Below are 26,500 nucleotides of genomic sequence, written 5' to 3' on the forward strand. Positions count from 1 at the left end.
ACTAAGGTAGCGACATTCCTCTTTTGGCTGTGCTGCCAAACATACATGATTAAAGAAATGAAGGCAGAGGAGCAGAGATCACCTCAAGTTAACATGGATGGATGACTTGAGCACAAATCTGACTGGTGGGTCCCTCTTCATTGAGAAACTGAAGTACAACTAGTTAACTAAGTTTTGGTTCAGTTAAGTACAAGTGGCTTTGACGTCTCAAACTCAGGGTACCACAGGTTTCCAAAAAGCAGTGCGAAAGCACAGAGACCCTCACAAGCATTTTCACTGATCTTCCCATTTTCCCATTTAAAATTTACCACCTCAAAGCATCACTTTCTTATATGAAACAGCCTAGGAAAATTAATTGGGCAGGCTAAAAGCCAGGCCAGTGGCAGGCAGAAGTCTCTATTCTGTCTGTAACAGGCAGTGTCTTAGCCATGCCAGCTCTTTTCTGTGGAGTGGGTCTGTGGAGGGAGGTGTGTGTTAATCATTGCTATTGTAGATGGAATTAATTCCATATGTGCTGCCACACAAGACACTTGGGGACTAGAGACTGGTACTGCTAAGTGGATATACTGCTGAAGTATTTTAACAGCACTTGTAAGGAGAGGGGGCAAGTGTGGCACACACTGGTGCTGCACAGCCCACAGGTGAAGAAAGGACCATTGATTTTAATCTGTTTGAAAATGTTTTTGTTGAACCTACTGCAAACATACTGATGGAGATTTGTAGGTCCAAATTAAATAACTCACCACAGCCACAAGAGCAGGTTGGTAGAGTCAATGCTTGGCATGGCATGCAACACCTGCATTTCATGCCAACACTTCTTGAAAAATCTTCCTATAGGTCTCTGAGCCCTGGAAAGCAGGGGCAGGAATGCTCAAGGATATGGGATGTGTAGAGCTTTAGAAAAGTTAGGCTTATTTCAGAGCATCCAACCACTTGTCTCATCATAGCCACAGCTCAGGTGCTGCAATACCAGCCTACCAGGGACACAGACCTGAGACTTCCCTCCTCCTGGCTCCCTTGTGACTGCTGGCTGGGTGGGGACACAGCAGAGACAATGCAGAGAAAGTTTTCTCGAGAAGCTGGCTGGTGCCTGACAGAATTGCATTGTCACTAGCTCAGAGTCACAGACTTGTCCAGTGTCAAGTTGGCATTGTCTAATGGAAAAAGTTTTGTATCAGAATATGCCCAACCAACACATCTGAATATAAAATGATGAAGAACTTTCCCTAAGTCCACTGTGTCTTGGGACAGGCTATCTGAAAATCCAGGGTACTTCACATATTTCTCAGTGATCTTTGGGGTGTAAAATTCAATGGGGACTTCAAAACTCCAGCCTTTTAAAGCCATTTTTGTCTAGAGATCTAGGACCAGCCTAAGGCACACCTCCTTTACCTGGTCAAAAGCACTAAAATATCACAAAATTGGTGCATCTGTAATTACATTGACACTATCAGCTTTTGAAAACTAAAAAAAGAAAAAAAAATTATAAAAAAGTACTTCAAAAGTACCCCCTTAATACATAACTCAATATGCTATCCAAGGCCAAAGAGCAGCAATTCTAACCTAGTTACTTACTAATTTCTCTTTTCACTGGATTACATCTTTGTAAAAAGTTGCACAACTGACATCAACCTCAGTCTCACTAAATGTCACTTCATGCAAAACTCAGGTGCTCAGAATAACTGTGATGATGAAAGGGCATTAAAGTCTGAAGTGTAAAACAAGGGAACCCAGGGATGGAAAGGGGAACAAATACAGACAGCCTGCACTGGTAAACACGCCAGCAAGAATTCACACCATGGAAGTTAGAAAGGGAGCTTAAATTAGAGGAGGTACTGTTATTCTTAAGGTTTGTAATCAAAATCCTGTGGTTCCAATTAGGAAAGAAAAGATGCCTGGACAACATGCTATTACCAGCTTTTTGGCAGGAAAAGCCATTTACAACAACCAGGCTGCCTCTCCTGCACTCAAGTATTTGTTTTTACATTCAACCCTTCCCAGACTCAACAGCTCTTGGAACAGCCACACTTGTACAGGGCAAAGTCCATATCAGATGGATCATCAAGCAGAATAAAGTGCTATTACTTTCTCAGAGCTGCTATTCAGTCACACCCCTTACATTATTTCTGTGAAAATGAGGGAGTGATTTCAGTTATGGAAGTATGGAAATTTCAGTTATTTGAGTATGGATAAAAAGAAACAGGAGATGAGCTGTTGGCTTTTTTTTAACTTTCAAGGCTGAAGTTCATAGTAAAGCTCCTCAGAATAACACAAAACAGCTTTCTTTTAATTGTGCTTTTCCACCTGTCAGGCTTTGAAACACGTCTGGGAGCACCCCAGAGCTGTGCAAGTTGCTGAGCGTTGGAGGTGCTTGGCTATACTGGGGCAGAAAGAAGAAAAGGAAAGGATGTTCACTAAGACTAGCATGGCCTAGAGAGAACTTTCTCCATAGGGGCTTCTAACATCAGACTTCTGCTCTGCATGAGCCACAGGAAGACCTCTTCTCACTGCCTCTCTTTCCTTCTTTCTGTGTCTTGATCTTCAGCGTCTTGAGTCTCTTGGGAAAGCTCCCTTTCAAGTTTCACTCTTCCATGCAGTCTCAACCCAGTGCAGAACTGCATGTGTTCAGCAGAAAATGTCCTCCACTTTTTTTTCCCCATGTTATTTAAAGCTCCACTTCATTATATTTACTGGTATTCTGATTTTAATAAATAATAATTGCATGCTTCTTGGAGGCTCTAGGCATCTTAATGCGTAATTAATCATAGTACCAAACCCCATGAGCCTTCAAATCATCATTAGAAAGAAAATCTTTCAGCCAAACACCTTGGTAAAAAAATGAGATCCTTTCCCTTAATTGTTCTGGGAAGCACAAATGCAGCTCTCTTAATACCTTCTACACAGTACCCACAGATCTGGGCTCAGACCAAATCAGGGAAATAAATTCCAGAGATGCACAGTCCCCACACAGGCACATCCTACCAGCACCCCTCTCTCTCTGCAGCAGTGTGTCAGGTTGGAATGACCATGAGGAGAAGGAGGAGGGAAAGAAAAAAAAAAAGGGAATATCCCTTCTCTTCAAGTGATGTAAGAAGAAATATGCAAAGTGAAACTTCATGAACAAAACACTACAACATGGACATGGGCAATTTCACAAGGCTGCCGTTAAATGACAAGCACTCCTCTTCTCTGAAAGGTGTAAGTGTAAGGCTTCAGGGGTGCTTTAGTTCTTTTTCTACCCAACACCTCCTTAGATCTGGAAAGTTAAACTCAATCCAATTTCCTTTACAGTAAACATCGCCCTTAATTACAGCTGGGGAGTCAGCATGTATGCCTAACAACAACAGAAAGTTACTTCTGGTCTACACAATGATATTAATCATAATCTAACCTAAATGAGCACCACGGCCACAGGCTTTCTCTTGCCCAGACAGAGCTCCAGGTTAGCCCTGTCCCTGTGTTCTGTGTTTGCTCAGGACTCACAGGGCTCAGGGAGTTTGACCCTCCCCACCAGCCTCAGTGAACAAGTACAGCTATCTGGGAGCAGCAGCACGATGTTTCCAATGGCCTTGGAGCCAGTGGTCTGGCCACCCTCACTGCACCTCCTGCATGCACCATGGGCACAGCCACAGCCATTTGTGGCTCTCCCCAACACAGCTGTGCTGCCAAGCTCCAGTTTCCCCAGTTTGTAACTTCCAGCTCACACTGTTCACCTGTGGTGCTTGCTATTGGCACAGCCCCATTTCAGGGCTAACCCCTCAGCAATCCTAACAAGTAAGAGTAGACAGCTTGAAAAACAAGCTTAAATGACAGCTTATTTCCTTCTAATTATTTAAATTCCCCTTCAGTTTTCACGTCCTCTACACAATGAAGGAAGGTCTAATATGTAAATGGTTACTGGCAGGGCAGAATGAGCAAATGGCTAACTTTTTTTTTTTAGATGGAGTAACACAATAAAAAGTGTGCAACCTACTGTACTGTGCCCATGAACTTTATCCTTCTGAATAACATACAGTGTCCAAGAAAAATTTCCTTCTCTGAGAGTCTGCAGCCTGGGACCAGAGCCCAAAGACTCCCAAGAAGCTCCAGCAGATGGTAAACAGCTGCATGTCCTGAGGGAATGGCTAACCTGGCAGTGGTTTCCCATATACTAAATCCTCATTGCTTTAACAAGGTTGCCTGGAAGTGGCTTGAACAGAAGTAAAGGGAATGCTGCTCTGATCAAGTGACTCATAGAAAGAGAGAGGGAGGTCTTAAGATACTCTCTGGAAAGGATTTCAAAGCTGAGCATATTGTTCCAGGAAATGTTTACAGACTGGAAAAGAGGAAGTTTTGACTTTCATTGGCTTATTCTGTTGCAACACGGCATGCTTACCAAAAATACACAAAGAGAGGGAAAAGAAAAGCTCCCTTCTGAAGAGCTCGGCAGGAAGCAAAGGGAGTGCAGCTTTGCCCACTTTACAGTGCCAGCCAACAGGGGAAAATGAACTGCATCCTGGCTCCACAAGGCACACTCAAACCTCAGCCCCAGGAACATATCAAAAGGGAACAAATGCCAGAGTAAATCAGAGAGGTCAGAGCATGAGGAGTATACTCTCCCTACAGTTTTTAGGGCCATACATGTCATATGCTACTCACTTTACAGATGCCAAAGAAGACAGTGCTCCTCCCTGGAGATGGTTGCAACGTCTGGGAGGTGGAACAATTACAGAAAGACTATATTTAGGGTTGTGGTGGGTGAAGGCATTTTTTTGTTTTTACAGATTGAACAAGTTCACAACAACCAACAGAAAAAGCAGGACTTTATGGAAGCTCCTGTGAAAGGGCTTAAGAAAATCATGTTACATTTTAGGTCAGAGGCTCCTAACTTTTTCTACAGCTCAGACTCCTTTTGGTAAAATGTGCCTACCTATCTAGTCCTTCAGTTACCACTCTGCTCTGAGCCAGTGTAATTTCATTCCTCTAATCCACTTGGGATGTCTCCTCTTGTTCTCTGCCAAGAGGCTGCAAGATCCTCCTTTTGCTGCCACTGGGGTTTTGGCAGCAGCATAAGCCCAGAGGAAGTGCTCATGCTCCTCTCTACCCCTGCAGAGGGGCCAGGTGCCAGGGCTGTGAGACAGCCACACTTCAGCTGCTCCTCACTCTGGCAGAGCTACCGACTCTCCAAAGAAGCGTTGTCCTTCCAGCAGAAAGAGCTGCAGGAACAGAGGCCTCTGGAGGAACTAGGTGAGAACAGCCCATGAGAAAATACGGGCTAAAACAGCAGAGCAGACCCCTCAAACTTCACTGCACCCTTCTGTTCTGAAGTCTCAGAGCATCTCCTCTTTTTCTCCCCACTCTATAAACCTGACTCCAAAAAGGAGCGCAAGGTCTTTCAAATGGCCCCAGAGCTTGTTGGGAGGAAGAACAATGAAAACAAAGGGTCATCACAGGCCATGACAGCAGTGATCAATCCAATACCCATCAAAGGTGAAATGATGTTCATTTGGACTGACAAAAAGACAAGGAGCCTGATGTAGAAGGAGTGGAAGAAAGTTTGGCAAGAAGGTCAGCATTTCACTCCTGGAGATGAGTGCTGGAAGATGACAGGACATGCAGGTATCATCCACAACTCTTTTTGCAAACCATATATACCCATTTTCTTAAACTGCAGAAAGCCTACTGGGGGGGGACCAAAGCCAAACCACTAAGGTTGCTTTGTTCTGAAGCCATTTTCAAAGAAACAGAAGTCCTCCAGATGTCAATACTATGCTAACCTGTGGTCCCCTAAGAGGACTAGCTTTTGCTTGGGAAATGAAGGGTCCCTGCAGTTTGGTGACAGATATTTTGAAATCCTAACCTATTTGACAAGATATTAGTCAAAAAGCAGCCAGAATGTGTGAATTAATGGGACCCATATGTAACTGCCTAATAGTAACCACTTACTTAATACTGTGTAGCTAAATGGTATAACAAAGGAATTAGCCAGTGACATCCACTTAAGAAATATGATCCAATCGATACTCTGATTTCTTTTCAAGTGCTGAACTGGTTTTGACACATATAAAAATGTGGTTTCAATCAGACCAAACTGCACCACAAAAAAGCCTTGTAAAGAAGCCCAGACCTGTGGTCTTTAAACAATGCACTGAAGTAAAGAACATTCACAATGGGATTGAAACTGGGAGAACGAGGGGAAGAAATAAGTGGTCCCTCAGTCATTATTACCAGCCATGAGATCACACAGACCTTTCATCTTATATTATCAATCTCCCTTTATGCCGGACATACAATAAAATATGTAGTGTCAGGCAGAGCTTTAACAGGAGGAGCGGTTAAATTCCCCTTGCTTTTCTCCTCCTGACTGCCCTCATTTACATTAACTTCTCAGCAAACAGTAATAGCTAATGGAGCAAGACTGCTGCAGTCCTGGTTCAGTGACACTGGCTAACAACTGGGAACACTAAAAGGATGTTCGAAAACACAGACCAAAATGACAGCAACTGACACAGGGGGAAAAAACCCAAACAACTAAAAATGAAATAAGAAAATAACCCTCCCCCAGACTAAAATACGCCCCAGACCAGGGCCCACTACAGTGTAATATTTTTATGAAGAAACCCCAGTGATCACAGCTGATCTAATTTTCTGTATGTCCAAACAGGAGCTGAATGAAGTTTCCTCCTGGCAATGATCTCAATCCAAGCCCTCAACACACCAAGCGCTGTTACTGTCTTGGCTCCAGCAAGACACAGTGCCTGAACAACGTCCCACCTGCAGTTTTAAGATTGTGTTTCATTAAACTGAATTATCTTTGTGCAAAATGTACAGATTAGCTCCCTGGCTAGCTCATATTCACAAGTACACACAGGCACCAACAAAGCCAGACATGTTTGATCCCATGCAGGGATCAATGGCAAAGCTAATTGAGCCTTCACAGACTGACTGAGGGTAACACATCTCCTGTGCATCAGGAGTCAGAGGGAGAGGGCCAGGAATAGCACACATCCTGAGCAGTATGTAGGGAGAGCATGTGTCTATCCCCTTATCTGTAAGCCTACCCTCTGACTGTGCTGGCAGGCAACAGAGAAAGATGGCCATGAGCTCTGCACGCACATGAAGAGCTTAAAAATCATACAGGCCATGGCAGCCCATGGCAAACAAGGACACTTCAGTTTTAGAGCTGAATGTATCACAAGCACCTCAAGAAATAGGCTGCCACTCTTCCTCAAACAGGTTAGTGCTCATTTTACAGCTTCTGGCATTGCTGCTGCTCCTCCTGGAGCTGCCCCAATAAGTGCTGAGCCCAACACCTGCAGCCTTTGAGGGAAGCCAGCCCTATGCTGTCCTCAGGGTGCAGCTGCAATGCATTCACTGCCTTGTCACATGTATGCCTCCACGAGATTCGTGTTAGCTGAGCTTGCATCCTCGTAGGGCTCTGGTTGTAGCATCGAGGTGCTCCAGTGAAGCTGCCTGCTGCAGTATGTGGCCAGCCTTTGCAGCTCTTCAGCAGGCTGCAAAACTGGGGTGGTGGCAGGCAGACAACTATTGATACCAACATGGATAAAGACTTGGCTGCGTTTCAGTGGAGTCCCAGCAGGCTCTACAGAGCAAAGGTGGTGTGGTCCATCTCCTCCATTCAAGCTACAAAATTAACAACTCAGCACTCAAGTTTCTCAGCCTACCAAACATTAACTTTCCCAAACCATGTCAGGATCTGAAAGAGACTTGTTAAAAAAAATAGCAAGTTCCAGCTTTCTAAAAGCTTTGAGGTTTTTGGCTATTCTTATCAAAGCTCACAGTAGGTTTTAAGAGCCAAAGAACTGTTCTCCTGGTTGGGAAATCTGGCTTCACAGCTGACTGAGAATGGATAGACATGAGTAGGTTTCTTTGCTCTCTGAAACAAATATTCATTCCCACATATCTGAGTCAAACATTAACAGTAATGTCTTACTCTAGGAGCCCATAACAACATGAAAGGTGAATGTGCAGATTTAGAGCAGTCAGCTTTCAGAAGAAGACAAATAAGACTGATGCCAGCAATATCTCAGGGAGGGCTTCATCCCCTTGTATAAAAGAAGCTCATGTAACCCAGCTCTGTACTATCTAGGAGTAAAGAACAATTTCTTTGTTGCTTTCATCTGTTTCTTTAGTTTTGCTATTCTTTATTCATGATCTCACTGGCCATGTCAAGATGACAAGCCATCCTGAAAAGAAGGACATCATGCCAGTTAGGATAGTAAAACTTTCACCAGATAAAGGACAACGAATAATCAGCAGTTCAAATCAAGTCCCCACTCCTAAGGGAAAAAAACAAAAACAAACAAACAAACAAAACCCTGTAAAATCAGTATTTGAAGCAATTTTTGCCCTAGCAATTAAATGTTTCCTCCATGTTCATGAACTGCCTAGCACAAATCTGAAGAATCCCCACAGCTTGGGATGGGAGGAAAGGAGGGGGCTGAGGCACATCCCCCTTCTCTGCAGGTATAATCTCATACAAGGGGGTGAGAGGAAAGATTCTGCAGCTGCAAGTGCCATATGAGATGGAGTACACTGCACCATGTCAACTTCACAGAGCAAAGCCAACATATTAATAGCTACAGAGAAAAAAATACCAGTTAAATGTTTGCCAAAACTTTTTTAAGAAGAAGGACCTGTTCCAAAAAAGGTTATTCCACAACTAGTTCATCTTAGGAGCAGACAGATAATCTGGTGAACTGTAAGGACAACCCCTCTGTTTCAGAGGATGGAGTTACTAAAGCTTCTGAAATGGCCCATTGGTGAATTGACACTGATGTTAACCCTGTAATAACACCACAGCAATAAAAATAGAGAACCACTATTCACCAAGGAGTACAAAAGGGTGAAGAGCTGATAGATTTATTCACATTTATTTTGAAGTGAGCTAAAAGAAAATGTAAATTTCAAACTCTCCCCCTCAGCTCCATCTCATCACTTTTAACCATACTCATTAAAAAAAATCCAAACATAGTGTAGTGATCTTAGGACTTGGATTTGCAATTCACTGGTTACTGCATTAAGATCCCAAGTGCTAGCAGAACTCAGGCACGTTTTTATTTAATTTACACATTTCAGTCATAGACTAAGACCTGGAAGAGAGATTTTCTTTGTTGTACAGTGGGCCACAAACTATATGGGGGACATCTTCCCCTCTGCTCAAGAGAGTGCAAAATATTGCCATAAAATCCTGCAACAGTTTCCTTGAGAAAAGGCAAGTTATACATGCCTGGTACACATTTAAATGCTTGTTGACATGACTCAGTCCTTGAACAGTAGTCTTCCTGTGGATACACCTGCTTATGGGAGAGTCTCTCTCCCATTGTCTTCAGCCACCTGTCACTCAACTGCAGACACCAGACACTCTTCTTCATCATCCCTACCACATCCTGAAAGGCAAAGATCTCCCTCAATTGCTTCAGGCAAACATCAGCTGGGTTAGTTTAAATAACTTGGTGGTTCAAGCTAAGCCAGTCCCTCTGGGTTTTAATTCTTCTAAGACCTGTTCTATCCAAAGTTTCCATAGTGGTTTGACTACTTCAGCTGGGGTGTGATGCTTTACTTGTAAAATTAAAGTGGTAGGTACAGATGTACTTACACTGATACAAAATATTTCACAACACAGTAGTTCATTTCTCCTTTATGCTGTGAATACCTGCAGCAGAGGAAACACCTTTGCACTGCCACTAGAACGTCCATGAACATCCCATGTAAACTTCGTAAGGTTCAACAAGGTCAAGTGCCAGGTGCTGCACCTGGGTCAGGGCAGACCCCTCTATCAATAACAGGCTGGGGGATGAACAGATTGAGAGCAGCCCTGCCAAGGAGCACTTGGGGGTGCTGGTGGATGAGAGGCTGGACGTGATCCAGCAATGTGCTCTTGCAACCTGGAAAGCCAACTGTGCCCTGGGCTGCATCCAAAGCAGCATGGCCAGCAGGTGGAGAGCGGGGATTCTGCCCCTCTGCTCTGGTGAGACCCCTCCTGGAGTGCTGCATCCAGCTGTGGGGTCCTCAACACAGGAAAGACATGGACCTGTCGGAGCAGGTCCAGAGGAAGCCACAAAGATGATCCGAGGGGCGGATCAGCTCTCCTATGAAGACAGACTGAGAAAGTTGGGGCTGTTCAGCCTGGAAAAGGGTCTAGACAGAACTTACAGCAGCCTTTCAACACTTAAAACACATCTAAAGGAAAAATGGGGAGGGGATCTTTATGAGTGTAGTGATAGGACAAGAGCTAATGCTTTTAAACTAAAAGGAAGAAATTTTTTACAGTGAGAGTGGTGAAACTCTGGAATGGGGTGCCCAGAGAGGTAGTAGATATTCCATCCCTGGAAATATTTGAGGTCAGCATGAGCAACCTGATCTAGTGGAAGATGTCCCTGTTCATTGCAGAAATGTTGGACTAGGTGAGCTTTAAAGGTCCCTTCCAACCCAAACTATTCTATGATTCTGTACCAAAGAGATGATGCCAATTTTAGACTTCTGCTTTCAAATCAACATAATGAAAGTAATTTGTAAAAAAACACACCTTGCAAGCAGCCTTGTTAACTGTGTTCAGCCTCCTGCTTCATCCATTTGTACTGGTCCCCACTCAAGATTCCTGTTCTTGTTTAACTGAGCAGCTTTTTAAATGCTCTCCCACGTGCATCTGCAGGTGTCACAATGGTGGAAAGGCAAGGGTGGGGATGTGCTCAGGTGACAGGAGCCCTCACGGTGATGGCCCCCACAAAGCAGTGGGACCACATGCCTGGTGGATTTTATTCAATGCACTGCCTTTCCCTCTCTCCCCTGTGCTAAGCAGGTGCATTTTCCATCATTCAGCACAAATGTGGGCAGTGTAAATATGAAGGGACAGAGAGCAAAGAAACTTTTCTCCTAGCTTCTCAGTATCACTTTAATAGATGATTTTTGGGGAGACATGTGAGCACATGCTGTCTGAACCAAAGAGAAGCTGGTTGCTGTAAGCAGGATGTGTGCATATTCAATAAGATGAAGGCAAACCCCTCTGTCAAGAGCAGTGCCAGATACCTTTCTCTACCAGCAGGCATGACAGTGGCTCGAAAGGACACATTTTAACAGAGTGAGAAGATACTAATGCCCCTTTTCAGTCCTGGCAGCCTCATCACAGATGCCGGAAAGGACCTGCCACAAGGGGCTGAGAGGAATAAGTAGAAATTTTCTGCTGATTATCCAGACAAGACCACCCATCCATTTCATTTGAGGCTTTTCAGTCACCACTAGTGACTTGGAAAGTGAGGTTATACATCCTAAGCCATCCAGCCTGACTTTTAGATTTTATAGTTTTTAATTTAGATTCTCTTGTTTAATTCTTCCATCTTTCTTTTCTGCTGTTCTGGAGACTGTAATATCTCATGGGCAGAAAACAGAACTGAGGGGGAGGTCAGGAAGGGAAAAAGAACTACAAAAGTGATCAGGTCAGCCAAAACAGGCAACTTAAGAATACAAAATGTCAGCAGTAAAAGTAGAGACTGAAGGGACTGGCAGGGCAGCAAAGCAAGCAGAGAGATATAGGGGTTTTCCACAGAAGATAATCTTTAAAACAACAAAACAACTCAGGGCATTGTCATAAAATACTCCCCATACAGAGGGTAACTCACTCCTCCAAACATGGGTGGAGAATGAGCTTCACTCAAGCTACAGTCACCCTCTAAGCTTTCCCACAAAGGGCAGAAAGGGAGACACAAGTGACTTGGCCAAATATTGGCAATGAGTTGTAACTCCACCCCGCCTTTTAGCTATTGGCAAGGACGTGTACATCCAGCAGAATACTGTGGATTTTATCAGAACTGTTTTTTCAATACATCATTAATATTAAAAAAATTAAAGAAAACAAAATTATACAGGTACCTCCTTACTAATCAAGCTGATAGCCCTCAAGAAAACCCAGTAATCATATCCAGAAACTTTATTAATTGCATATAGTGATTCTCTTACAACCCAAACTCCTAATATCAGGTGATTGACTGGAAGCTAAGATTACCATTTTTGTGAGAGGAAATGAAAAAAAAAATAAAATTAAACCTTATGGTTGTGGAGAAGCATCTATAGATGACCAAAAGTTTCAAAAGAGAGAAAAGTTTGAAATAAACCAAAAGCATTATTATATTCAAATTTTAGCGGGCTTTTTTGTTTTAATAAACATCACTGTTCTAAGACTAGATTTTGACCATCTATATGTTGCAACTCACTTCAAATAGACTAATAAGATCTAAGACAACAACTCTGTTTCTCTGCAGTCTTTGACTACTTGACATTTCAGAACAACCTACACCAACCTTCAGTTTCAGTATTTGGAGCCTCTGAACTAAAAGGAAACAACAAGAACCTACACTTTGTCCACCACCTCTTCTGATTGATTCTTGGATAAGGCACCACTCTGAAACAAATATTTGCTGCACACAGTCCAAAGAAGAGAAATGAGAAAGATGGGATGCCTAAAAAAACTATCTGAGAGTACAAAGAGAATTGGCATTGTCTAGTCTAAGGAAAAAGTGGGGATGTAAGAGAACAGTCTTCAAATTCATTAAGTCTGTCATGGAGAAAAGTCAATTTTCTATATTCATGACGAACAGAGAAGTAACCTGCTTATATCACAGAGAATACAATTCCAGTTGGGTAGCCGGGGACACTTTCTAATGATAAAAATAGCAAAGCCCTGGAACATGCTGACCATGAACACTTCAATATCAGAGGCTTTTCAACATAGGTTAAACAAACACCTTTTGAGAATGACATTGGTACAGTTGCTCTGCCTCAGGGTAAGGAGAGGGACTGCATGGTCCTCCAAGGTCCCCTCCAGCCTCAGCTGCCTATGACTGCATGAATTTTAGCAGTTGGACTTTATGATCTTGAATGTCTTTTTCAACATAAATGATTCTACGTTTGTGTAAATTGTTTATTAAACTAAAAATACTTGCCCTTTAAAAATGCTCTGTCATATAATATGAATTAACCACTGAAAACAAGCTGGTTTGTGGGAGAAATAGTATTTGCAAATAATTTCTCTCCATTAAGAAAAAAAAAAAAGGAATTTTCTGGTTTCTTTCTTCATTGTAGCAATGTACTATTTACTCATTGGTCTCACTCCTGTAGGAAAGTAAAAGGCCTACAGAGCATTCCTTTTAATGAAAACAAAAGCCTTAAATGACTACTCTCTCCTTCCCTTTTATTTTGTCTGGTTTTCAGATCAGTTGTGGGCGTCTTACCTGCTCTCCCCTCAGATTATCTCTGTCCTCACAACAGCTATACTACAAGATAATTCTTCCCCTTAGTTTCATTTTCAGCTCTCTGCTACACTGTGATGGAAAATACATGTCCCAGTTGCATTTGTTGCTGGCCTTCCCCCCCACCTGAGGATTGATGACGCCTCTCCTTAAAACACTCTCTCTTGATTTTGCCTGCATGGATGTAGAAGGACAAAATAGAGACAGATCATCCAGGCAGTGGTAAATGAGATTTCAGAATGGGAATATGCCAGAAACTCATCCCAGTTCCAAAAAGACAGTCAGAAAATGCTGGAATACTCAGGCCCAGACAGTAATCTGCACCCATGACTTGGTCGAGTACAGGGAAGCATTTGTCAACAGTAATATGAACTGATGGCATGTTGTAGCAAAACCCATCAAAGGTGGACAAATCTCCCTTTACAGGATTACCCTTGTCATCCCCAAAACCTGACAAATGAATCTGAATACTTCTCTCCCTCATAAATTCAGCCCATCTCTGAAATACCACAGGGACTGTACCACAATCTTTCTCTCTCTTCCGCTGAGAAAGAAATGGAGGGCTCGGTGAATTCTCTCCATAACAACACATCGGTAGAGCCAAGTTTACTCTCCAAAAGTGCCAACATTTTTTTTAAACACACCTGTGATGAGCAGTAATGGAGAGAATGCTTCTCAATGTGTGAAACCCAGCTCTACCCTCCCAGGAGAAGTTCTCAGGGGAGACGGTAGTCAAAAAGATTGCCATCCAAATGTGGGTAGCACAAAGAGCCAAGGGATAAAAAAGAATGGACATCTGGAGAAAAATAGTTTAAGATGAGAAGATGAGGGGCAAAACGGTGAAGCTGATGCATTCACCACCAGAGATGTGAAATGGTAAATGCCAGCACCTTTGCAAGTTCATAACAAATATTAATCTGGGAGCAAATAGTTTGAAAGAGAGTACTTAGAGGTTATTAAAATATGGTATGATGCACAAGGGATTAAAAATGCAGAAGACCTTCTAGGTATCCACACTGCCTTCCAACCAGTCAAGATTATTTTGCACCATTCATTAGTAATGTGTCACACTTAGAAAAAAAAATAAACAACATTTTTTTTCAAATACATTAACTTCAATGTAGGGCTCCTGAATAGCTAAGTTCACAGGGGGAAGAGTGAAGAGATTTAAATAAATTGAGCAGAAATTATTATAGTGGTTTCTAATTGTTGTTAAAGATTTCGTCTACTGTAATGAGCACATCTGACACTCAGGAGGTAGCTGCTGCTCTTTGGAGGACAGTACATTTTGGACAGTTGCCCTCTTGAGGAAATATTGAAACAACTAGCTCTGAAACAGCTCTGACGTGTCAAAGGCATCTCACTGACCAGACAAACCTTAATATTTTCAAAGAAATCACTGTGTTCTTAGGTTGCTGAAACACACACTTCCAGTTTTTTGAAGAGGACATGTCCTTTTTGGTTCTAATAGATTTAGAGAGCCCAGAGGAAGGTCTCATGACTTTCATGTACATTGTTGTAGCTTTTTGGCTAAAATACATAGAATCATAGAACTGGTTAGTTTGGAAAATACCATTAAAAACACTGAGTCCAACTGTTTCCTCATGTCATGGTTTGGAAATGGTACTATCCAATTTAATGTTCCCACTGAGACCCTCCAAACCATGTGCTGCTCATGGGCAGCTGGAGAGGAGAACTGGAAGCACAGAAGGTAAATTATCACCATTTGAGATAACTATTTATTGGAAATGGCAAAGAGATAAGAAAACAAACTAACAGCAAGAATATTCATAACAAAAGTGTACAACAGAGTGGCATAGAATAACCTCCAGGTCCTAGCCATGCCCCCTCCTGGCTATGGCAAAAATTAATCCTGTCCTGGCCAGAAACAGGACAACCCAGCACTGACAAATCCACAAATCCACCACAAGTCCATGTTTCTAAGTGCCACAACTACATGTCTTTTAAATACCTCCAGGGATGGTGATTCAACCACTTCCCTGGACAGCTTATTCCAGTGCTTGACAACTCCATGCATATAGAAATTTTTCTTAATGTCCAATCTGAACCTCCCTTGGCACAACTGGAGGCCATTTCCTCTTGTCCTATCTTTGGTCACCAGCTCCCACCTGGCTACAACCTCCTTACAGACAGTTGTAGAGAGTGATTATGTTTTCCCTGAGCCTTTTCTTCTCTAGGATAACAACCCCAGCTGCCTCAGCTGCTCCATATAAGACTGTCCTCCTCATCAGCCTTGTTCTCCAGACCCTTCACCAGCTCCACTGCCCTTCCCCAGATGCGCTCCAGCACCTCAATGTCCTTCTCATAGTGAGGAGCTGAAAACTGAACACAGGATTTGAGGAGCAGCATCACCATTGCTGAGCACAAGGGAACAGTCACTGTCCTGGTCCTGCTGGCCACACCATTGCTGACACAGGCCAGGTGCCATTGGCCTTGTGGCCACCTGGGCACACCCTGGCTCATGTTCAGCTGCTGTTGATCAATGTCCCAGGCCCTTTTCTGCCAGGTAACTTTCCAGCCATTCTGGCCCAAGACTGTAGCACTTCATGGGGCTGTTAAGACCCAAGTGCAGGACCTTGCCTTCATTGAACCTCATACAATTTGCCTCAACCCATTGATCCAGCCTGTCCAGATTCCTCTGAAGAGCCTTCCTACCCTTCAGCAAATCATCCCAAAAAAACCAAACTTGGTGTCATCTGTAAAGTGACTGAAGATGTCCTTTATACCCTCATCCAGATCATTATAAAGACACTCAAGAGGCTGGTCCCCGACACTGAGCCCTGTGATTCAACCCCAACATTGGCTGTCAACCTAAGGAAGTGACTGAAACAAACTTTCCCAATTAATGTTGCCTGGTTGAAAAGCAGCCATTACAGATTATCAAATATTAAACCCAGCATTTTAGAAATGTAGAGTTTGCTTCATTAATCCTAGAGAATGGAGGTATCTTTGGGTGAAAATATTATTTCAATGAAATAACAGAAGTTTGGTTTTAGCTTTGAGTGATTTTCCATGAAGCATTTCCTCAGCATCTTTCCTCCAATGGCCAGGTAGAGCCTTGGCAAAGATCACCGCTCTGCCTCCTGAATGAAAACAGAGAATGAGGATGGGTGCTGCTGAGCTAAACTCTAACTTCATGGACAGTCAGAGCAGATGCACAGGAAGGAGAAATGCAGATTCAGGTCTGTTTTGCTGTTCTCCCATGTCCCTAGGTCTAGCTTAGTAGCAATTCCTCATGCACAATAACAAAATGCTGTAAGTTGCACAATCCTGCGAAGTTAAAACAAGCCCCCTCTCCTCCTTACCCTTTCCAGCAGCCTTCCTATCTGCAGGAAGGGGTGGGGAGGTAGAGGGCTGCTCCCCCTCCTCGCTCTTGTTTTGCCCTCAACCTCCCATAAGCTACTGACAAATATCAGATTGCTGTCTCAGCTGGAGCATTCACTAAACAAGAGATAAGGATTACTTATATAGGAACTCTAAACCCATCATCAAAATGTCTATAATTGCAGGAAAAGCCAGCTGTCCAAAATGTGGAGGCCTCAGCTGAGTTTTGCCCACAGCCTGGGGCTTTTGCTTTCACCTCGCCCTTGTACTTGTTCAAAGAAAAGAAAAAATCCACCTTCAGCTCAATTAGTGGGGGCAATTTCCTCTGGTAGTCTATGTCTCTAAGTACAAGAGCAAGCATCTGCGAATTAACTACATAAAGTACAAAATCCCAGATTTTGAAAGGCTTTCAGAGGTGATGCCTCTGTTTCAAGACTTGCCTCCCTACCTACTCCTGCAGATAGTGTGCAAAGCACTTCATCTTTCTCCCTTTGCTCTCTAGCTTGGTTTATTGAAGGTCTACCAAACACACATGCTTAAAAGAAACTTTTCATCAGAAGCAGGGCTTTTGTCAGGATACACAAACATAAGAGCAGGCATAAGCTACCTGTCTCCCAATATTGCCTCATTGCACTGTCTGTCTCTTTGTGATCTACTTTGCTTTCTTTGCACCCAACAGTGACCTAAACTCCTCAGCTATGAGATCTGGACTAATATTTCCAGCAGCTCATAAAAGCCAAAGTCAGGCAATAGCCCCTGTGCTTTGATATGTCAGAAGTGCTTGATCTCAGAAGCACGCCAGCCTGCCTATGAGTAACAAGGAATCATTTCTCATATACTTTCAGAGAAAGGAGGATAAATGGAGGTTCACGCCTGATAAAGCAGCCATCTCAGCCTGTGATTGAGTCATGACAGCTTCTTCAACCATGATAGCAAGGTATTAAGGAATTCTATTTCTATGCCCCTCAATTTTCCCTCTGCAGTTTCTTTTTGTGTTTTAAGCTCAGAGTTTTATTGGGTTTTATTTCCTCAGTCGTTATAAAAACTATGGATCATTTATACCTCTTGAAATTCCCAATGAGCAGTACAGTCTGTCCTGACTGATGTCGATTTTAAGTTGTTTTGCAGAAACTAAGAAAATGACAGACTGTGAACAGAAAGGAGGAATTAAAGAGGACAGAGAGCCTGAAGGCTGCAAAGATAGCCACTAATCAGATGAAAACTAAATCTCCAGGTTAAAAAACATGGATGGAAGCTTGTCATAAACAGGTGATTTATGTACAACTCAGATAAGGGATTAACAGACCACCAGTGCTATTAGTGAATTATATATCCATTAATTATTTCACTCATTATATTATTAATTACTGAAACTTAAATTTCATCCCAACTCATCTGAAGAAAAGATGATGTAATTTCTGTCCAACATTTTACTCCTTGTGCCACTGAAAGCAGTGACAGACTGACAGAGCTGCAGTGAAAGTAAATGAAGAGCAAAAAGCCATCCAGAAACAGTCAGTGCGCTCATACTGTATTGCATGCATCCATTACATGGCAAGAAAAGAAATGAAAAAGCAACTTCCTGTTCTTGTGAACAAAAATAGACATTTGAGTTTGGGTGTTACAGCTATAGTGCTCTTCTACTCTCATCTCTGTGCCTTTTTTCTGTACCACCCACAACACTCAGAACGGCTTCCAATTTCCTTTTTACCTAATGACCTAAATCTCCACAGAACCTATCTTCCCCTTGAATCCTTCCTACATCTGCCAGATTTGGCCTAGTGTCTTTGCACTATTTCATGGCCAAAAGCATCATCCTGGCACCAGCAATCTACATTAAGGAGTAGTACTTCCTCACACAAAGCGCTATGTGCATTTATGCAGCATGCAGTGGGAATCTTGAGGATGACTTCCCACATTACTCCCTGCATTCCTATAGCCTGCATTCTCTAGATTTCATTACAAAATCCTAATCCTCACACAGTCATGCCTGAATCTGTCTGCTGCTACAACTACAACACCAGCACGGTGATGAAGCAGCTGTATGGGGGGAATCCAAAAAAGTGCAGCAAGCTTCTTTTCTGCTCAACATGCATTTTGTCTCCCTCAAACTCATGTTACTTGCAGAAAAGCAAATAATTCATGGTCTCAAATATATATATGTTAATTTTGCTGTTAATGTTATTATTAATGTTTAATTAGTCTTTGCTCTGAAGATGAAAAACAGTGAAGCACATAAGTTAGGCTCCTGCAATTACTGTGATTGCACTCACAAAACCAGCTAATTGCACTTGCAAATTACAACTTAGCTATTTGCACATGTACTTCTGCAGTCTGCCGGCACCACCATGATAACTGTGGAGAGAGCCTAGGAAAAAAATAGGATGAATTATAGTAATTCTGTGGACGGTTATTGGGGCTTTGTTTCCCTTCATACACACGAGGTTTTTCTGATTCTGTTGGTGTGGCACAAGGGTTTTCAGATGATGCACGTGAGACCTGGAGCTGTTCAGGGGCTGTGGACCCCAGGAGGTGCTGTTCTGGTGTCCCTCAGCCAAAACAAGCAAAGAGAGGTCTCCAGGTGAGGTGGACATGGGCTTTCTCTCTCCACTGTGTCATCCCTAAGGGGAATTGCTTTTCCCTCTCCAGATGTGAAGTCTGGCAGGCTCATCTCCTCTGTGGTGCACCCACACTCATGAAAAGCTGCTGGCCCTCAACCTCTGCTTTCAGTGTTCAACTGTTTCCCAGCACTATGGTGGCTCAAAAGCTGCCTGTGGGGTAAATGAGCTCGGTGAAGCATAAAATAAAGCTCTCAGGCATGACTACTGCAGAAGTAGGGGCATCCTGGGCTAAATGACTGGTTTAAGATAGTCTTTTCAGGACAGTCATACACAGTTTTCAATCCAATACAGCATGCTCAGAAACGCCAGTATGTCCTTTAGGAAGGTGGTGACACCAAGGTAGCTATGGCCTTTTACCTCTTTCATCTCCCCACGCCCTCAGGAAGAACTAAGCACTTGTACAGTGCACAGGTAGCACACCTAATTGCTCAGAGATCCCTGGGGTCTCCACCTGGCAACACTTAAACCCTTCACAGCAATGCAGAGAGGACTGGACTCATCAGTCACCTGAAGCTGCAAAGGAGAGTCTGCAGTGTCTCTGTGGCACAATTCATTCATATTTGACTACCTGTTTGACAGGACATTAACAAAAGTGTCAAGGGCTGTTAATTTTTGCTGATGATTCCTTATGAAATGCACATTATCTGGATGTCTGAAGGTAGCAGGAATGAAAGGATTGATCAAACCCCTTTTTTCTGAGGAGAGAATTTCAATATATCTGGTTTGCAGCAGTCATGTTCTTTAACAGCAGCATGGCTTTGAATCCTTTCCCCTCCCCCTTACAAAATTAAACATTTGCTTGTTTTTCTAATCTTGCTACAGACAGCCTCCACTGGTCACGCACAGAATTGAGGACATGATATTAAAATCAATCTGTCCCGCACACTCATCTAAACGGAGGGGAAAAAACAAAGCTACAGAGCAGAACTGCAGGACTGGAATAAAAACCAATAAAGTGCCCCCTCTCTAATTTCTTGGAAGGTCTTTCTCGAGTTTTATTCCCAACAGTGCTTCTTAGATGCCTCGGTTTGTCTGCAGAAACACTTGATATTTCTGTAGTGCAAATCAAAGTGAATTAAACATTAAAGCACTGTGATAGCATAGCAGGTCTGCTGTAGGAGAGAAACTGGTTAATGTGGCACTGAAGTTTATGAAGCAGTGGACTGGACTTTCCCTCCCCTCCTCCTTCTTCAGATGTATTTACTTATTTATTAGTTCATTCACACATCCTTCAGTGCAAAGCAGCGAAATCTTTTTCCAGTATAACTCTCTAGTTATATTGGTCTGGCACTTCGAATTTTCTGCATATTGCATGACACAGTTACATACACACAAGCTGTGAGACAAGCTGCATTCTGATGTGTCCTCACAAATGGTGCTTTCCAATACTCCCTCATTAAAAGGCAGCACATTAAGTGAAGGATCCCAAACACTGCTCAGAAGAGGAATCCCTCTTCCTTTAATGGAATGCTGAGGAATGCATAAACACCCACGGCCTGAACATCATTACTACCAATCTTCTTCCATTCCAGGGTATAAAAAGCATCAAAGTGATGTCATATTGTTCTTAATCATCTTATTGATGTCTCCAGGTGAGCCCCTGGAGCACCTTGTGCTGATTCCCATTGTCTCATCTGACTCACAATGGAGCTGGCAAGCTGACCAGAGATGACAAGTTTTCTGCAGTCAGCTTTCTGCCTGGCTCCTTCTTCCCCTTTCTCGACCATAGACACTCCCTGATTGCCTTCCCTTGGCCAACCCTGCAAATGAGAGAGAAGCGAGGACTTGTAAACAAGGGGAGCCAGCACTCACCCAGGTACCAAAGGGTCTACAGTGGCTCCACACTCAGGAATAGTGAAGAGTTTGGCATCTGCACACACACAGCAAGAGCTGGAGCTTCCAGAAGGAAATTAAAGAAGTAATTCAGAGGAGCACACTGGAGAGCTAGTGAAGAGAAATAATTCTTAAGGCCCACTAAAGGGAGAGACTGTAGCCAGGGCCTTGACTTCTTTGTAGTAGAAATCTGCACTTCAATTAAGCCCAGAGGAAGTTTATCCACTGGAGCTGAATAATGAAACCATCATTCAAAATGATTTCATGTAACTTTTGAGGTTGGTTGCATTTTTTTCTTTTCAAGAGAGAAGCTGCAAGGCAGTTTAAAGCTCAACTGCATTAAGGTTCATGGGGGCTAGGTCATCTGGAGAAGCTCTGATTCCCTCTGGGCATTTTGATGATTCTGACTCCCCTCCCACGCATTTCCGTCTCTCTCTCAGCATGTCACATCCATGGCTATCAAGCCCTGACCAGCAAAGGCTGGGAAGGTGAACATCATTCACATTCCATCCTTATTCTATTTAGAAATATTTAGCAAGTTATCTCAAGATGCCTTTGATTAACTGTTTTGTTGGACAAAAAGTTCAAAGCCTGCTTCAGCACTGGTGATCCCATTCCTTGCCCTTGCTTTCCAACTGCAGACCTTAATTTCACACTTCAGAAGGATGATTTTGCATCATCAGAGAGATTGCTCTACATTTCTGTTATGGTCTTCCCTGCAATGCAGAGGAGATGCAACAGGTATTGGTATGTATGTGTATATCTTTATTTGGGTCATCACCTGTTGAGCACCTCAGCCAAATGACATTCAGCCACGTTCCTGACGAGAGGGGAGAGCACTCATACATAGGTTCCCAATGCCACTAGGAACAGACCTAATGCATACTATTTTTGGAAATAATATTTCCATCTTGAAAAAGAGAAGTGGGAAGGACATAGGAACATCCTAGGTGAGTGTTTGTTTTTGTTTTTTTTTTTTTTTATTTCAAGAGATAAATATACAGAACTCCACTGGAAGAAAGCCAAAAAGATCATAAATAACCTTGATCAGAATCTGGCAGATCAGGTTCATTTTCCTTTATTCCCCTGTTATTATTACTTTGAGGACAAAGTCTTCTGGAGCATTGAGGAAAACAAGCATCAAATGTGCTGTTGTAGTGATACTGATGTGAAAACAGGATGAAATTTTATATTTGAAGTTCATCTGTTCTCTTTCTGTATGCATTGTCCCTACATCTTCACTTTCTTTGAGAGCACGGTCACAGCAAGTACATGCTGTCAAGTATTTATTAAAATCCTTAGTTTCTTCTGCTCTCACTAACATCTTCCTCACTGACATCACAGCCTCTTTGACCTCGGTATTAGCCAGTGTCTACGAAAAGACTATTCCTCCCCTAAGAGTTTTATAATCTAAACACTCATGAAAAGCTGAGACACAAAGGACTGAACTAGCCTGCTTGCCAGAGCAGGCTACTAGCCAGGCACAGAATATATTCCATATCTCCTGTCTCTCAATAAGGATGGTGGCCTCTTGCCACACTGCTTCAAGCTCTGCAATAGCTTTCACCAATACTGCTTGAGATTCAGGCTGACCCAGTGAAGCTGGCTCTTCTCCACTACATTATGAGAAGCCAGAGGTCTACTAAAAACTTGCTGTTTCTTTCCCCCTGTCACTGGTTGGCATTACCCCTCAAGAGAGGTCCTGTGAGTAACCAAAAAAAAAATATTACTTGCTTAAACAGAGGATACAAAAACATAGGAAAGTGTACATATAGAGATTTGAGGAGAGGTTGTTTAAGTTTACCAATCTAGGTATTTAACTTCAGTTTTGAAATGTTCTCTCTGAATGAAGGTTTTTATTGACAGGAAATGTTTGGCTTTTTTCTCCTGAAAATCAATTCTGAGGAAAGTCTGTATACTACTCTGGAAAACTGCCGATTTAGAGAGCTACAAGGGGATAATGATGATCTGACACCACCCTCTCTCAAGAAAAAACAATAAAAAAAGCAAGTAACTTGATTCCCCAAGACACTGATGCACATAGTGTGGCTAGTCTCCTTTTTCACCCCTATAATCATTGCACTTCTCAACAGAGCCAAGGACATGAATTTTTACTAAGAACACTTCAAAAGCCCTCCCAATGTCCTACTCTCCTGAAGAGCAGCAGCTCCCTGCACACATGAAATTTCTGCTGAAGCTCAATTCCAGCTAAAGGTTACATGCCATCTATATCCCTGCACTGAACCTACCTCTTTTTTTCCCCTCAAGCAGCACCCCAAGTTTCACCCTCTCTCCTTACTGTATTCTTCCCTTCCATCGTTAGCATCCGTCGCACTAGGCCCAAATAACACCCACCTGTGTTCCTTTGCAGTCGTGATGCTTTATGACATCTTAGAGCACATGCTGTTGAACAGAACTAGATGAAACTATACCTTTTGCTGTAACTTCATGTAGGTGACTTCCATAAACCAAAGCACTCCATATGTAACTTGTGGAAAAGCAGCAAGAAAAACTGAGGCCCACCTTTATCTCAGACAGGATCTGTTTTGCATCGTAGCTGTAGCATGAGTTTAGGATTTCTTACCCTGTTTATCTTCAGGAATTACCCAGCTATAAGAAATTTTATACTGGGAAAATCTAGCTTAATAATGGATCACATGAAAGCATCTGGTTAATACAGCACAGTCCATTTTTTCTCGTCAGTAATTCAGAACTCAGTGCAGAGGGAGAGAAGCACCAGAAGCTTTATTTAAATTGCCCTCTAGATAGAACTCCCCAGACTCATTTAGCATAAGCATAACTGCAACACATAGACAAAGCATGCTCCATATTACAGTATTACATGAACTAATGAAAGTTACTTTAGAATTACAGCATTGTAGAATGGTTTGGATTGGATGGGACCCTTAAAGAACATCAAGTTTTAACCCCCATGCCATGGGCAGGGACACCTTTTAATTGACCAGATTGCTCAAAGCCCCATCCATTCTGGTCTTCAGTGCTTCCAGGCATGGGGCATCCACAACTTCTCTGGACAGCCTGTTAAAGTAAATCACCACCCACAAGTAAATATTTTTTTCCTAATAGCTAATCTAAATCTACCCTTTGTCGTATCTCTTCCACCCTTGTAAAAAGTCCCTCTCCAGCTCTCTTGTAGACATCTCTTAGGTACTAGAAAGTGCTATAAGGTCTCTTAGGAGCCTTCTCCTCTCTTGTCCAGGGTCTCTCAGCACTCTGTTCATTTTTGTGGTCCTCCTCTGGACTCCTTCCAACAGGTCGAGATACTTCGCATGAGTGATGATGGAACTGTTTGTTCCATTGACAGAGTCCTTGCTACCACGTAACTTGCATTTAAAAATACAAACAAAACCATAAAAGACACTAGAAACACAGGGACCACTGTGACAGGACCCATGACAGGGTTTTATGATTATAATGGGAAATAGGAAATACTTTCATAGGCACAAATCTGGGAGACACTGAAGGGAGAACTTCTATATGCACATACTTTTAAGGGGTACAGACCTTTTTAAAGCACATTTCTAGCATTCCATTATTGAAAACCTCTTAAAATATTCAGACATGATTAGATCAAACATTTCCCTACAAAGCCCAATGAATGAGGTATGGCATTTCAGCTGTCTGAAAGACATGACTGCAAAGTGAAGCCTTGGGGACGGGAAGAGACTTTAAGCTTCACTGACATATACGCCATATAAAAGGCATGCTAGGCAGACTTTTTGGGTCAGTGGTAATCAGCAAGAACATTAAAGACTAGATGTACTGTAACCATGGAAAAAAATCTATTTATTCTCTAATAGCAGAAGCAGTCACAATGGTTGTGGTGAGCAGCCAAGTGAGGGGCCACTTACGCTCCAGCCGAGTCCTGCTGAAGCCAACGGTGCTACAACAACTACACCAGGGGTGAAGGCAGCTTGTCAGAGCCCCAAGACACCACTGTGCTCCTAAGCTGCATAGGCACGCTCTGCTTTGGCACAACCTGGCTAGGAGACAGCTTCAGCAAAGACAGATCTAATGAAAATGTTCCTCCCCACCAAAAGCACATCACTGAATGCAAAAGGGCACTGATGATCAGTATTGAACAAATGCATCACCAGCCCCCTGACTCACACACTAAGAAAAACTGTTGCACTTTATGAGGTGCTTGGTGTTGTTAAAATCAGATGCCAAGAGACTCAAATCCCTTGCTCAGGCTTGTATTCCTTTCTTGTTGTTCTGCTTGAAATTGAGCTATTAAAAGCAAGACAGTCTTGCTGACTGCCAAGTCATTCAAATCCCAGATTTCATTCCCCATTAAAACTGACAAATGACAAAATGACAAGAAACAGATCCTTATTTTACTCCAGCAGAGTTTTCTCCTCAAATTAATCATTCACACTATGAGCAATTAAAGAAAATTAAATCTACACATAGCACTTGGATAGATACTGCACTTCAGTACATGTAAACAGGCTCCAGCTTGTTTGAATGAGATTTTAATTACCTTATGGTCAACTGGAAATCTTATGTGGATGACATAGGGCCCTTTCCCAAACTTAAAACATACAACTTTAAAATAAGACCCATTCCTTCAAAGTAGGCCCTAAGTAACCAGACACAGCCTCTACAGAATTTGTTCTTAGGTGTGGCTGGCTTAAAGGTTTATACCTCTGTTAAACTCGCATTAGGGAAAAATATCAGGACTTCACCATGAGTAAGATACGACAGAGGTTATAAAAAAACCTTTCAGCAAAGAAAGTTCCTTAAAATTAGTTTGAATACTTTTTTCTCCTGCTTTGTCCTCTCTAATGTCTGTCTGCCTCATCACTCGGTGCTACCATAGTCAAGGGGGCCAAAGCAAGTTTGATTTTGAGTGTTATTGACAGCAAACATCTCAGGAAAATCAGAAGAAAACTTAATGAAGAGATCACTTGAGGAAAATCCATAAAACCTTCCACCACGTGGTGAAGACACCACATGCTCCCACCTAGAACCTGAAGGGTCTGGCTCCAGACCTGCAAAGACCTTGCAATAGCACCTCGTTCACAGTCACAACTTGTGTCTCCTGCAAAGCCATCTGACAGGAGGATGCTACAAGTGCCAATATTTGCCTGCATGTCCCAGAGCCTTCATGATGGGCACAGCTACTTTTAATAGGAAGGCAAGGAAGCAGTCACTTGGCACTCAGCATGTGGGGAAATATCCAGCCAGACAAACAGAGCTATGGAATGCAACAAATAATCCAAGAACCAAAAGCCTGGGTTTAAGCAGGTACTTGGAGCTTCCACAATTCAAATTCTAATAGCACAGGCCCAAAATACAGACAAAAATGGAAAATAACATGGAGAGAAATCCAAAGCTTTGCCTCAATGAACGCATTTCCTAACTTTTAAGGAATGACAAAATTACCTACATGTCATGCAATTACTGACCACCTTTCCTTTCCTCTGCTCCTGG

General features: G+C 42.6%; 1 protein-coding gene and 1 long non-coding RNA gene across 5 annotated transcripts in view; both read right to left on the reverse strand.

Moving 5' to 3' along the window:
- LOC111922936 (uncharacterized) overlaps nucleotides 1-23,387 on the reverse strand; it is a 31,592-nt gene extending 8,205 nt beyond the window's left edge. Inside the window, exons 1-3 of one of the 2 annotated variants that reach the window (XR_002860822.2) lie at nucleotides 23,293-23,387; nucleotides 21,023-21,106; nucleotides 9,105-9,389 (exon numbers count right to left, since the gene is read on the reverse strand). This is a non-coding gene — a long non-coding RNA (uncharacterized LOC111922936). Of the gene's footprint in view, nucleotides 1-9,104; nucleotides 9,390-21,022; nucleotides 21,107-23,292 lie in introns of those variants that run through there. The other variant, XR_015284173.1, reaches the window with a different exon arrangement.
- The window catches only part of NHS (NHS actin remodeling regulator), a 246,541-nt gene that overhangs the window by 190,911 nt on the left and 29,130 nt on the right, over nucleotides 1-26,500 (reverse strand). The gene's annotated exons all lie outside the window — the stretch shown is intronic.

Source organism: Cyanistes caeruleus, chromosome 3 (assembly GCF_971803275.1).
Source record: "Cyanistes caeruleus chromosome 3, bCyaCae1.hap1.1, whole genome shotgun sequence".
NCBI classification, from domain to species: Eukaryota; Metazoa; Chordata; class Aves; order Passeriformes; family Paridae; genus Cyanistes; species Cyanistes caeruleus.